Source organism: Oncorhynchus gorbuscha, unplaced genomic scaffold (assembly GCF_021184085.1).
Source record: "Oncorhynchus gorbuscha isolate QuinsamMale2020 ecotype Even-year unplaced genomic scaffold, OgorEven_v1.0 Un_scaffold_1958, whole genome shotgun sequence".
NCBI lineage: Eukaryota > Metazoa > Chordata > Actinopteri > Salmoniformes > Salmonidae > Oncorhynchus > Oncorhynchus gorbuscha.
The window spans coordinates 81652-96036 of NW_025746597.1; the positions used below are offsets into that span (position 1 = coordinate 81652).

Below are 14385 nucleotides of genomic sequence, written 5' to 3' on the forward strand. Positions count from 1 at the left end.
GTGTGTGTGTGTGTGTGTGTGTGTGTGTGTGTGTGTGTGTGTGTGTGTGTGTGTGTGTGTGTGTGTGTGTGTGTGCGTGTGTGCGTGTGTGCGTGCGTGCGTGCGTGCGTGCGTGCGTGCGTGCGTGCATGTGTGTATTTTGAGACACAGTGGGTTATTCTCCTGCTTTTCTGTGAGTTTGCGTACATAAGTGTGCTTATTTTGGAATTCAGTAGGCTGTTTCCACACATGACATAGTCTCAATTCAATTCAAGGGCTTTATTGTCATGGGAAACATGTGTTAACATTGCCAAAGCAAGTGAGGTAGACAACATACAAAGTGAATATATAAAGTGAAAAACAACAAAAATTTACAGTAAACATTACACATACAGAAGTTTAAAAACAGTAAAGACATTACAAATGTCATATTATATATATATATATACAATGTATAAATAGTTAAAGGACACAAGATAAAATGAATAAGCATAAATATTCTCCAATTACATTGAATGAGTTACAGGACAAAATAAAAACCCTTCAACCCAAAAAGGCCTGTGGTGTCGATGGTATCCTCAATGAAATGATCAAATATACAGACAACAAATTCCAATTGGCTATACTAAAACTCTTTAACATCATACTTCGCTCTGGCATCTTCCCCAATATTTGGAACCAAGGACTGATCACCCCAATCCACAAAAGTGGAGACAAATTTGACCCCAATAACTACCGTGGAATATGTGTCAACAGTAACCTTGGGAAAATCCTCTGCATTATTATTAACAGCAGACTCGTACATTTCCTCAATGAAAACAATGTACTGAGCAAATGTCAAATTGGCTTTTTACCAAATTACCGTACAACAGACCATGTATTCACCATGCACACCTAATTGACAACCAAACAAACCAAAACAAAGGCAAAGTCTTCTCATGCTTTGTTGATTTCAAAAAAGCCTTCGACTCAATCTGGCATGAGGGTCTGCTATACAAACTGATGGAAAGTGGTGTTGGGGGTAAAACATACGACATTATAAAATCCATGTACACAAACAACAAGTGTGCGGTTAAAATTGGCAAAAAAAACACACACATTTCTTCACACAGGGTCGTGGGGTTAGACAGGGATGCAGCTTAAGCCCCACCCTCTTCAACATATATATCAACGAATTGGCGCGGGCACTAGAAAAGTCTGCAGCACCCGGCCTCCCCTGCTAGAATCCGAAGTCAAATGTCTGCTGTTTGCTGATGATCTGGTACTTCTGTCACCAACCAAGGAGGGCCTACAGCAGCACCTAGATCTTATGCACAGATTCTGTCAGACCTGGGCCCTGACAGTAAATCTCAGTAAGACCAAAATAATGGTGTTCCAAAAAAGGTCCAGTCACCAGGACCACAAATACAAATTCCATCTAGACACTGTTGCCCTAGAGCACACAAAAAACTATACATACCTTGGCCTAAACATCAGCGCCACAGGTAACTTCCACAAAGCTGTGAACGATCTGAGAGACAAGGCAAGAAGGGCATTCTATGCCATCAAAAGAAACAAATTTCAACATACCAATTAGGATTTGGCTAAAAATACTTGAATCAGTCATAGAGCCCATTGCCCTTTATGGTTGTGAGGTCTGGGGTCCGCTCACCAACCAAGACTTCACAAAATGGGACAAACACCAAATTGAGACTCTGCACGCAGAATTCTGCAAAAATATCCTCCGTGTACAACGTAAAACACCAAATAATGCATGCAGAGCAGAATTAGGCTGATACCCACTAATTATCAAAATCCAGAAAAGAGACGTTAAATTCTACAACCACCTAAAAGGAAGCGATTCACAAACCTTCCATAACAAAGCCATCACCTACAGAGAGATGAACCTGGAGAAGAGTCCCCTAAGCAAGCTGGTCCTGGGGCTCTGTTCACAAACACAAACACACCCTACAGAGCCCCAGGACAACAGCACAATTAGACCCAACCAAATCATGAGAAAACAAAAAGATAATTACTTAACACATTGGAAAGAATTAACAAAAAAACAGAGCAAACTAGAATGCTATTTGGCCCTACACAGAGAGTACACAGCGGCAGAATACCTGACCACTGTGACTGACCCAAAATTAAGGAAAGCTTTGACTATGTACAGACTCAGTGAGCATAGCCTTGCTATTGAGAAAGGCCGCCGTAGGCAGACATGGCTCTCAAGAGAAGACAGGCTATGTGCTCACTGCCCACAAAATGAGGTGGAAACTGAGCTGCACTTCCTAACCTCCTGCCCAATGTATGACCATATTAGAGAGACATATTTCCCCAGATTACACAGATCTACTGGGTGAAATTCCACAGTGTGCCATCACAGCAGCAAGATTTGTGACCTGTTGCCACGAGAAAAGGGCAACCAGTGAAGAACAAACACCATTGTAAATACAGTCTCTCTCTCTCTCTCCTCTTTCCACTCTGTCTCTCCTGGTCCCCAGTGGAGGTAATTTCATGACAACAGCTGATCGTATTCATCTCCCTGACGACTGTACGGTTGGTTACATCATCGAGGCGTTGCTAGGGGTGGGTCTTATCCGCTCCCCACTGTTCCACTCTCACCTGGAGAACCTTCAGCTGGTGTCACCGACACAGATACACCACCAGGTACACACACACACACATATAAACACACACACACACACACACACACACACACACACACACACACACACACACACACACACACACACACACACACACACACACACACACACACACACACACACACACACACACATATACACACACACACACACACATATACACACACACACACACATACACATATAAACACACACACATACACATACACACACACACGTACAGTGGGGCAAAAAAAATATTTAGTCAGCCACCAGTTGTGCAAGTTCTCCCACTTAAAAAGATGAGAGAGGCCTGTAAAATCCAGAAAATGACATTGTAGGATTTTTAATGAATTTATTTGCAAATTATGGTGGAAAATAAGTATTTGGTCACCTACAAACAAGCAAGGTTTCTGACTCTCACAGACCTGTAACTTCTTCTTTAAGAGGCTCCTCTGTCCTCCACTCGTTACCTGTATTAATGGCACCTGTTTGACTTGTTATCAGTATAAAAGACACCTGTCCACAACCTCAAACCGTCACACTCCAGAAACAAAATTGTAGACCTGCACCAGGCTGGGAAGACTGAATCTGCAATAGGTAAGCAGCTTGGTTTGAAGAAATCAACTGTGGGAGCAAATATTAGGAAATGGAAGACATACAAGATCACTGATAATCTCCCTCAATCTGGGGCTCCATGCAAGATCTCACCCCGTGGAGTCAAAATGATCACAAGAACGGTGAGCAAAAATCCCAGAACCACACGGGGGGACCTAGTGAATGACCTGCAGAGAGCTGGGACCAAAGAAACAAAGCCTACCATCAGTAACACACTACGCCACCAGCGACTCAAATCCTGCAGTGCCAGACGTGTCCCCCTGCTTAAGCCAGTACATGTCCAGGCCCGTCTGAAGTTTGCTAGAGAGCATTTGGATGATCCAGAAGAAGATTGGGAGAATGTCATATGGTCAGATGAAAGCAAAATAGAACTTTTTGGTAAAAACTCAACTTGTCGTGTTTGGAGGATAAAGAATGCTGAGTTGCATCCAAAGAACACCATACCTACTGTGAAGCATGGGGGTGGAAACCTCATGCTTTGGGGCTGTTTTTCTGCAAAGGGACCAGGACGACTGATCCGTGTAAAGGAAAGAATGAATGGGGCCATGTAGCATGTGATTTTGAGTGAAAAGCCTCCTTCCATCAGCAAGGGCATTGAAGATGAAACGTGGCTGGGGTCTTTCAGCATGACAATGATCCCAAACACACCGCCCGGGCAACGAAGGAGTGGCTTCGTAAGAAGCATTTCAAGGTCCTGGAGTGGCCTAGCCAGTCTCCAGATCTCAACCTCATAGAAAATATTTGGAGGAGTTGAAAGTCCGTGTTGCCCAGCAACAGCCCCAAAACATCACTGCTCTAGAGGAGATCTGCATGGAGGAATGGGCCAAAATACCAGCAACAGTGTGTGAAAACCTTGTGAAGACTTACAGAAAACGTTTGACCTCTGTCATTGCCAACAAAGGGTATATAACAAAGTATTGAGATAAACTTTTGTTATTGACCAAATACTTATTTTCCACCATCATTTGCAAATAAATTCATTAAAAATCCTACAATGTGATTTTCAGGATTTTTTCTTCTCTTTTGTCTGTCATAGTTGAAGTGTACCTATGATGAAAATTACCGGCCTCTCTCATCTTTTTAAGTGGGAGAACTTGCACAATTGGTGGCTGACTAAATACTTTTTTGCCTCACTGTATACACACACACACACACATATATACACACACACACACACGTATACACACACACACACACACACACACAGTAATACTACTATGGAGTATGGACCCTGTTAAGCTTCAATGGAACACAGTGATAAATACTAGCCAATGGAACACAGTGATAAATACTAGCCAATGGAACACAGTGATAAATACTAGCCAATGGAACACAGTGATAAATACTAGCCAATGGAACACAGTGATAAATACTAGCCAATGGAACACAGTGATAAATACTAGCCAATGGAACACAGTGATAAATACTAGCCAATGGAACACAGTGATAAATACTAGCCAATGGAACACAGTGATAAATACTAGCCAATGGAACACAGTGATAAATACTAGCCAATGGAACACAGTGATAAATACTAGCCAATGGAACACAGTGATAAATACTAGCCAATGGAGCACAGTGATAAATACTAGCCTACTGAATGGAATTTCTCATTTATTTAATGGTGTGTGTGTGTGTGTGTGTGTGTGTGTGTGTGTGTGTGTGTGTGTGTGTGTGTGTGTGTGTGTGTGTGTGTGTGTGTGTGTGTGTGTGTGTGTGTGTGTGTGTGTGTGTGTGTGTGTGTGTGTGTGTGTGTGTGTGTGTGTTGCCGTTTCAGGTGACTCTGAGTTATGGAACGTTTGACAGTAAGAGAAACATAATCAATATAAGAGGAGCGCTCTCATTGGACGAAGACCCTACCAGGTAATATAGGGTTTGTGTGTGTGTGTATTTTGAGAGCCTATATTGTCTATGTGAGTGTTTGTGAGCAAAACTCTCTATTATGTGTTTTCAAGTTGTTGTATTAAAAGTCACAGCAGGCAGTTTCCATGCAGTGTCAAATTAATTTCCCTTCTCTCTCTTTCCCCTCCTCTCTCTCTCCCTCCCTCTCCCTTCTCTCACTCCCACCTCTCCCTCCTTCTCTCTCCCTCCCCCTCTCTGCCCCTCTCCCTCTCCCCCTCTCTCCCTCCTCCCTCTCCCCCTCTCTCTCTCCTCCCCCCCTCTCTGCCCCCTCTCTCTCCCTCTCCCTCCCTCTCTCTCCTCCCCCTCCTCTCTCTCCCTCCCCCTCTCTGCCCCTCTCTCTCTCCCTCTCCCTCCTCTCTCCCCCTCTCTCCCTCCTCCTCCCCCTCCTTCTCTCTCCCTCTCCCTCCTCTCTCCCCCCTCTCTCCCCCTCCCCCCTCCTTCTCTCTCCCTCTCCCTCCTCTCTGCCCCTCCCCTCTCCCCCTCCCTCTCCCTCCTCTCTGCCCCTCTCTCTCCCCCTCTCCCCTCTCTGCCCCTCTCCCTCCCCCCTCTCTCCCCCTCCCTCCCTTCCCTCCTCTCCCTCCCCCTCTCTCTCCCTCTCCCCTCTCCCCCCTCTCTCCCTCCCTCTCCCTCCCTCTCTCTCCCCCTCTCTCTCCCTCCCCTCTCTGCCCCTCCCTCTCTCTCCCTCTCCCCCCTCCCCCTCTCTCCCCCCCCCTCTCCCCCTCCCCCTCTCCCCCTCCTCCTCTCTCTCCCCCTCTCCCTCCTCTCTCTCTCCCCCTCTCTCCCCCTCCCCCTCCCCCCTCTCCCCCCCCTTCTCTCCCTCCCTCTCCCCCCTCTCCTCTCTGCCCCTCTCTCTCTCTCTGCCCTCCTCCCTCTGCTCCCTCTCTCTCTCCCTCTCCCTCCTCTCTCCCCCTCCCTCCCTCTCCCCCTCCCCCCCTCCTTCTCTCTCCCCTCTCCCTCCTCCTCTCTGCCCCTCTCCCTCCCCCCTCTCTCCCTCCCCCTCCCCCCCTCTCTCTCTCTCTCCCTCCCCTCTCTGCCCCTCTCTCTCTCCCTCTCCCTCCTCTCTCCCCCCCTCTCCCCCCCTCCCCCCTCCTTCTCTCTCCCCTCTCCCTCTCCCCCCCTCCCTCTCCCTCCTCTCTCCCCCTCCCCCATCTCTCCCCTCTCTCTCCTCCCCCCCCTCCTTCTCTCTCCCTCTCTCCCCTCTCTCTCTCCCCCCATCTCTCCCCTCTCTCCCCCTCCCCCCTCCTCCCCCTCCCCCATCTCTCCCCTCTCCCTCCTCTCTGCCCCCTCTCTCTCTCTCCCTCCTCTCTGCCCTCCTCTCTCCCCCCCTCTCTCTCTCCCCATCTCTCCCTCTCCCTCCTCTCTCCCCTCTCTCCCCCTCCCCCATCCTCTCTCCCTCTCTCTCTCCTCTCCCCCCCCCCCTCTCTCTCTCCCCCTCTCTCCCCCTCTCTCCCCCCCCTCCTTCTCTCTCCCTCTCTCTCTCCCCTCCCCTCCCCCTCCTCTCTCCCCCTCTCTCTCTCCCCCCTCCCCATCTCTCCCCTCTCCCCCATCTCTCCCTCTCCCCCCTCCCCCATCTCTCCCCCTCAGGTTCAGGTCTGTCCATTGTATCTTATACCCAGACACTCCGTGGTGTTCAGCCCTGACCTGGTACTGAGGTACTGACCCCACCAGTCCAGAGACACAGAAAGAGGGGAGAAGACGAGAGATGGAGCAAAGACATGGAAGGGGGCGATGGGCAAAGGAGAGAAGTGGAGAAGAGAGACTAGAGATATTGATGAATGGACAGACAGAGGAGAGAACAGGAGAAACAGCCAATAGCCTCCCTCTGTATGGTTCCAGAATGATGATGTCATGATACGGTGCCTTCTGACCATAGAACGGCTTTCTCCAGCTCTCATGTCCTGCTTGGTGTCACAGGGATGGAGTTGGATCGTTTTGGGGTTCCTAGGGCCTCGGGGGGGGGGGGGGGGGTGGCACCTCATGGGACGACACTGGATCTCTCCGTCACCGGATCCTTACGCCCTCTAACCCTTGACCTCTAACCCCTAGTCCCTCCCAGAGGCCTGGTGGGGGGAAGAGACGAGCGCGACGTCGTTGTGAAGTTGCTGATTGCAGATGGCTCTGTGTGTTGCAGCTCTAACAGAGAGCCTCTGTTTTAAGGCTGTTGTGTCGCTCCGCTTTGTAGCCTGAGTTCCAGTCTGTTTTTGTGCTGTCATCAACTCCTTGCCACGAACTCAATGTCACGTTTGTCTCGTCCACGACAGCGATGTAGTTGGCATGGTAACACAAACAGATCTGGGACCAGGCTATCTATTTTGTGAGTAGAAGTTGTCATTTTTCCCCCTTGGTTGCTAAGGAGAATGGTTCTACATCCTCTTTGGTGTTCCACGTTCCTCTTCCTGCATCTTGGTTGCTAAGGAGAATGGTTCTACATCCTCTTTGGTGTTCCACATTCCTCTTCCTGCATCTTGGAGGCTGAAGGATGTACAAACTGTGTACTGTTTTTTTTTTTCCTTTTCAATATTCTTCCCAAAATTAAGGTTTATTGTGGATAAAAATAATAATAATAATGTCAACAGACTCCATATCTCTACCAGACCAGTGAAGTGGTGTGTTTTACTGCTCGTTGTTAAACAGTTGATTGTTTATAACTTTTCAGTATTATCTTGTTATTCCATCAGACAGCTGTCAATCAGACCACAGTAATAATGACTTGGAGTTGGATGGTGACCAAGCACTTTGCTGGGAGTTCTGAAGCACCAGGGACTGTGTACATAAAGCAGGTCTCAGAATCGGGCTGCTGGTCTAGGATCAGGTGCCCTCTCTTATTCATTATAATCTAAACGGCCAAACTGATCCTAAATCAGCACTCTTACTCTGACATTCTTTATGAATATGGTTCCAGAAATCCCATTGGGGGGGGGGGCTTTAAACCCAACATAACATCCTACTGTATTGAAGACAGACTATGCATTTTGTTACCATGACGATATATATATCTCATGTCCATTTGTAAACAGAGGAATGTCGAAGGAGTAGAACGGGCCTCCCTATTCATGTCAACGATGTCATAATGGGCAGACAGGCAGGCGTTCTAGGTCTATGTTTAGTAGTGGAATCATGAGGCGTGTTGGGAGGGATCAGAGAGGTGGAAACAGAAATAGAATGACTAGAACAGTCTCGGAACCTTTAACCCTGGTCATGTGACTGGTGGGTCCTCTCACATTGGCCGCCAGTCCACCCATCATGCCGTCATAATGGACCTGTTCTATGGGCCCGGTCCATGGATTGTGTTTGTATGAGCGGAACACGTACATGTTCTCGTGTTCTTAATAAGTGTTCTGATGACCTCTCCTCTCTCTGTGAGGTAATTATTGACCCATAATGGGTTTCTGATTGGAGATTGTTAATGAGAAGTGCTCCTCCTGGACTGGGCCTCTATAGATAAACACCTGTTCTGTTTTGACCACTGAACATCATCTGCTTCAGTCATGTGTTTCTATGTTATTCTTTTGATCAGGACGGTTTCTGATTGGGATTTTACTGTGTTGTTGTTGTCTTTGTCGTCGTTGTCTTTGTTGTTGTTGTCATTGTTGTTGTTGGATGTATTCTCCAGTATCTGGACTATAGAAAGACAGCAGTATCTCAAGGGATTTGAACGCTGAATATATTGCCTTTTGTCTCACCACAGTGGTTGCTATTCTCTGCTTTTTTAATAAAGCCTAATAATACCTTATTCAGCCTTATAGTGCCTTATTCAGCCTTATAGTGCCTTATTCAGCCTTACAATGCCTTATTCAGCCTTACAGTGCCTTATTCAGCCTTATAGTGTCTTATTCAGCCTTATAGTGTCTTATTCAGCCTTATAGTGTCTTATTCAGCCTTACAGTGTCTTATTCAGCCTTACAATGCCTTATTCAGCCTTACAATGCCTTATTCAGCCTTACAGTGCCTTATTCAGCCTTATAGTGTCTTATTCAGCCTTACAGTGTCTTATTCAGCCTTACAATGCCTTATTCAGCCTTACAATGCCTTATTCAGCCTTACAATGCCTTATTCAGCCTTACAATGCCTTATTCAGCCTTACAATAAAAAAAATTTTTTTTAAAAAAGAGTACCTCCAGGCTCTGATCAGGCCCTACACCCAAATAAGGGCACTGCGTTCATCCACCTCTGGCCTGCTCGCCTCCCTACCACTGAGGAAGTACAGTTCCCGCTCAGCTAGTCAAAACTGCCTTATTCTGGCCCCAATGGTGGAACAAACTCCCTCACGACGCCAGGACAGCGGAGTCAATCACCACCTTCCGGAGACACCTGAAACCCCACCTCTTTAAGGAACACCTAGGATGATAAAGTAATCCTTCTCACCCCCTCCCCCTTAAAATATTTAGATGCACTATTGTAAAGTGGTTGTTCCACTGGATGTCATAAGGTGAATGCACCTTATTCTAAATGACTTAAATGTAAATGTAAATGTACAATGCCTTATTCAGCCTTACAATGCCTTATTCAGCCTTACAATGCCTTATTCAGCCTTATAGTGTCTTATTCAGCCTTACAATGCCTTATTCAGCCTTACAATGCCTTATTCAGCCTTACAATGCCTTATTCAGCCTTACAATGCCTTATTCAGCCTTACAATGCCTTATTCAGCCTTACAATGCCTTATTCATCCTATTAATGCCTTATTCAGCCTTACAGCGCCATATTCAGCCTTACAATGCCTTATTCAGTCTTACAATGCCTTATTCAGCCTTACAATGCCTCATTCAGCTTAATAATGCCTTATTCAGCCTTATAGCTCCTTATTCAGCCTAACAATGCCTTATTCAGCCTAACAATGCCTTATTCAGCCTATTAATGCCTTATTCAGCCTTATAGCACCTTATTCAGCCTTACAATGCCTTATTCAGCCTTATAGCACCTTATTCAGCCTTACAATGCCTTATTCAGCCTTATAGCACCATATTCAGCCTTACAATGCCTTATTCAGCCTATTAATGCCTTATTCAGCCTAATAGCACCTTATTCAGCCTTATAGCACCTTATTCAGCCTAATAATGCCTTATTCAGCCTTATAGCACCTTATTCAGCCTAATAATGCAAACAGATTCTCACACAGACCGAGACACAACCAGATTCTCTCCCTCCCCCCTCTCCCCTTCTCTCTCCCCCTCTCCATTAGTCCTCATCAGTAGGTTCCTCGGTAGAGACAGTCCTGTTATAGTGACTAAACCAGACAACTCCCCACACACAGTATTATCTGTGTAGTTAAATCAAGGCTACATTAAAACATGTATTAAAATCTGTGCAGACGCAACAGAGATTAGAGTCTTACATCAGCAGGTGTGACATGGATCTCCTCTCTCTGGCTCTGCTGCGGACTGGCTGTGTGTGTGTGTGTTGGGGGGGGTTGTCTAGGAATGTTTGACCCTTCACCTTTACCCTCTGACCCAGTTTATGAGTCACTGACTATGCACCCAGATAACACATGTCTGTTTCTCTTTCTGTGGCTCCCACCGACTGACCGACCCACCGCCCACAGACCCACCGCCCAACGACCCACAGACCCACCGACCACAGACCCACCGACCACCGCCCCACAGACCCACCGACCGACCACCGACCCACCAACCGACCCACCCACCGACCACTGACCACCGACCCACAGCCCACCGCCCCACAACCCACCGACCGCCCCACCGACCACCGCCCCACAGACCCACAGACCCACCGACCGACCACCGACCCACCAACCGACCCACCGACCACTGACCACTGACCACCGACCCACAGCCCACCGCCCCACAACCCACCGACCGACCCACCGACCCACCGCCTACCGACCCACCGACCCACCGACCCACCGACCCACCGACCCACCGCCTACCGACCCACCGACCCACCGACCCACCGACCCACCGACCCACCGCCTACCGACCCACCGACCCACCGACCCACCGACCCAGTGTTGGTCCCATGTTTCATGAGCTGAAATAAAACATCCCAGAAACATGTTCCATAAGCACAAAGACATTCATTTCTCTCAAATTCTGTTTGTTTACATCCCTGTTAGCAAACATTTCTCCTTCGCCAAGATAATCCATCCACCTGACATATGGGACATATCAAGAAACTGATTCAAACAGCATGATGATGACATAGGTGCACCTTGTGCTGTGGACAATAAAAAGGCCAGGTTTGCAAATAATTTTTGCACAAACTGTCAGAAACCGCAGTTCGTGGTTGTAACTGAAATGCTCAACTTCGATGGCCACTGGCCACTGGCACGCTTCACGGATTCATCACGGTTTTAATTGTACTGGGCAGATGGCAGACCACATGTATGGCATCGTGTGGGCAAGCAAATTGCTGATGTCAACATTGTGAAGAGAGTGCCCCCATGGTGGCGGTGGGGTTATGGTATGGGCAGGCATAAGCTACAGACGACAAACACAATTGCATTTTATCGATGGCAACTTGAATGCACCGAGACATCGTGACGAGATCCTGAGGATCGTTGTCGTGCCATTCATCCGCCGCCATCACCTCATGTTTCAGCGTGGTAATGCAAGGCCCCATGTCACAGGGATCTGTACGCAATTCCTGGAAACTGAAAATGTCCCAATTCGTCCATGCCCTGCATACTCACCAGACATGTTGTCACCCGTTGAGCATGTTTGGGATGCTCTGGGTCGACATATATACGACAGAGTGTTCCAGTTCCCGCCGATATCCAGCAACTTCGCACAGCCATTGGAGACGAGTGGGACAACATTCTACAGGCCACAATCAACAGCCTGATCCACTTTAAGAGAAGGTGTGTTGTTCTGCATGAGGCAAATGGTGGTCAGACGCCCCTCCTTTCTTTTTAAGGTATCTGTGACCAACAGATGCATATCTGTATTCCCAGCCATGTGAAATCCATAGATTAGGTCCTAATGCATTTATTTCAATTGACTGATTTCCTGATTGAACTGTAACTTGGTAAAATCTTTTACAAAAAGTTGCGTGTTCCATTTTTATATTTTTGTTCCGTGTAATTTGAACAAATATCACTATGGTAACGAACGTATTTCAGTAAAACTGTAATGACTTTCTCAAGAGAAGACAGGTGCAACGTCAATGTTTTTTAATCCAATTTACAACGTTAATCCTGATCATACAAACCCGAGCCTAGATATCCAAAACAAGTAACACATTGTCTGGCTACTGTTTCTATTAGCCTGGCTACTGTTTCTATTAGCCTGGCTACTGTTTCTGTTAGCCTGGCTGTTTCTATTAGCCTGGCTACTGTTTCTATTAGCCTGGCTACTGTTTCTATTAGCCTGGCTACTGTTTCTATTAGCCTGGCTACTGTTTCTGTTTGGCTGGCTGTTTCTATTAGCCTGGCTACTGTTTTTCTATTAGCCTGGCTACTGTTTCTATTAGCCTGGCTACTGTTTCTGTTAGCCTGGCTACTGTTTCTATTAGCCTGGCTACTGTTTCTATTAGGCTGGCTACTGTTTCTATTAGCCTGGCTACTGTTTCTATTAGCCTGGCTACTGTTTCTATTAGCCTGGCTACTGTTTCTATTAGCCTGGCTACTGTTTCTATTAGCCTGGCTACTGTTTCTATTAGCCTGGCTATTAGCCTGGCTGTTTCTATTAGCCTGGCTACTGTTTCTATTAGCCTGGCTACTGTTTCTGTCTGGCTACTGTTTCTATTAGCCTGGCTACTGTTTCTATTAGCCTGGCTACTGTTTCTATTAGCCTGGCTACTGTTTCTATTAGCCTGGCTACTGTTTCTGTCTGGCTACTGTTTCTATTAGCCTGGCTACTGTTTCTATTAGCCTGGCTACTGTTTCTATTAGCCTGGCTACTGTTTCTATTAGCCTGGCTACTGTTTCTATTAGCCTGGCTACTGTTTCTATTAGGCTGGCTACTGTTTCTATTAGGCTGGCTACTCCATCTACTTTCAGACAACACTGTGTCTAGACTCAAGAGAAAACACTCTTTAATCTGTGACCAACATACAGGAATATCGCCATCTACTGTCAGTGAGTGTGTCATTACAGAGACAGGGAGAGAAAGGAGAGAGGAGATGTACAGATAGAAGGAGAGGGGAGATGTACAGATAGAGGGAGAGAGGAGATGTACAGATAGAGGGAGAGAGGAGATGTACAGATAGAGGGAGAGAGGAGATGTACAGATAGAGGGAGAGAGGAGATGTACAGATACAATAACATACCACTCCGGTCGTTCTGAGTCAAAGTTGTTTTAATTCTGTTTTTAAAACATGGATTCCAGGCTCAATAATGTCACCACCACAGTTGAGAACAGACAGTATTATCATCTTAGTAAACCGTTGTTGTAGCCAGGTACATAAAAACAACCATCAAAAAAATCTACAGTACGGGTTTTTTTTTACAAAAATGCAATTCAAGACAGTCATTCAGCATTATTATAAAGAAAAACAGAAAACAAAATGGTGCTCTTACCATAATAATGATAATTATTACCCTACAAAAAGAGCTAGCTAGAGTTTGTTTTTTTATGATTCATTTTTTATTTAGAAGACAGACAAATTAAAACGTGTGATATGAAGAGTTGTTAAATTGTTACAAGTTTAAGAAAAGGCCATTGGTTCTTTAGTTTCCAACAGTATATATATTTTTATTTATTTTTCGGTCCTCCTCCGTCGTGCAAAACGCCGTAGTATAAGGAGCGTTGTCATGGTGACGTGATGAACAGAACATTAAGAACGAGTGGAATCACGCCAGTGTCTCGCTGGTCTTTCATTCACAGTAAAGTATATACACACACACACACACTGAGCATGTCAGGGTAGGATGAAGTTGCTTTCCTAGACACTGATCTAAGATAAATTTTTTTGTGTTCCGCCTAATGGTTAATATTAGGATAATGGGAGAGTAAATTGATCCTAGATCTGTGGTTAAAGGCAACTTCTACCCGGAGCGAGTTAATCAAGATCGTTTGAACGATTATTCCTATGGACTCTTTCTCCCATTAACTGGAATTCCCTCTTGTTAATACACTACATTTCCCATGATGCAAATGCTAACCAGTGTCAAATTTACAGGAGTGAGGGTGTACTGTAGTTCTAGTGTGTGTGTGTGTGTGTGTGTGTGTGTGTGTGTGTGTGTGTGTGTGTGTGTGTGTGTGTGTGTGTGTGTGTGTGTGTGTGTGTGTGTGTGAGAGACAGTTCACAGGACTATAGATATATTGTCTGCAATAAACGTTAGTGTGTGTGTTTCTTAGAT

At 46.3% G+C, this 14385-nt stretch overlaps 1 pseudogene; it reads left to right on the forward strand.

Annotated features, from left to right (window-relative positions):
• The window catches only part of LOC124024618, a 55410-nt pseudogene extending 48283 nt beyond the window's left edge, over positions 1-7127 (forward strand).
• Positions 7128-14385: the final 7258 nt, after the last annotated feature.